The sequence below is a fragment of the Chrysochloris asiatica genome, unplaced genomic scaffold, assembly GCF_000296735.1.
Source record: "Chrysochloris asiatica unplaced genomic scaffold, ChrAsi1.0 scaffold00207, whole genome shotgun sequence".
NCBI lineage: Eukaryota > Metazoa > Chordata > Mammalia > Afrosoricida > Chrysochloridae > Chrysochloris > Chrysochloris asiatica.
Window position 1 is genome coordinate 3,880,260 of NW_006408725.1, and position 795 is coordinate 3,881,054.

The following is a 795-nucleotide window of genomic DNA, read 5'->3' on the forward strand; positions in this document are numbered from 1 at the left end:
GTATTATCTGCAAGTGTGGGTGTTCTTATGCATATGCCCTCTCTTCTTATCAGCTGGACACTTCACTTAGTGGATGACTTTTTTGTACTCTATGAAGCAGTATGGTGGATGAATTTGATCATCTACATTTTCTCTTGTGCAATATAGTCCAAGAACATATAGAGTAATGGTCTTTGTTAATGACTCCCAAGTTAGAATCAAGGGTAACTCTGATTGGGTGCTTTTTATTTGAGATAAAACTGAGATAAAGAAACAGGCAAATATTGCTATGTGATTGGATCAGTGTAGGGTGAAACAAGGTCTGGTAATTTGTATAAGAGCCTCTCAGTGAAGACTTGTGGTTCTATCTCTCATCCTGTTCTCTCCTTGTAAACTCAGAAAGTCTACTTAAACAGTCCTTTGAAGACAAATCCACATCAAAATTATCACATAAAATTTCTCCATTCTGCATTCTGACCATACATTTTTATTAAAACCTACATATGAGAGGGCTTCAAAAGGTTTGTAGAAAAATGATAATGGAATTCTTATGTAGAGAATATACATTAATTTTCTCCTAGATTTAATTTGGCTGATTTTGGCCTATTGTTTCAGCCATCTTAAATCTCCTTTCCTACCATAGCAGATTAGGGGAAATCATGATTCAGCTATCAGCATATTTTTATTTGCAGACTTGTTTAATCACTAATTCTAGAAATATTTCATTTGCATTCCAGGGTGGTGTAAAGAGTTACGTGCTCAATCACCACTGAAACCTTGGTGGTTTGAACCCACACTAATTCACTTTGGAAGATG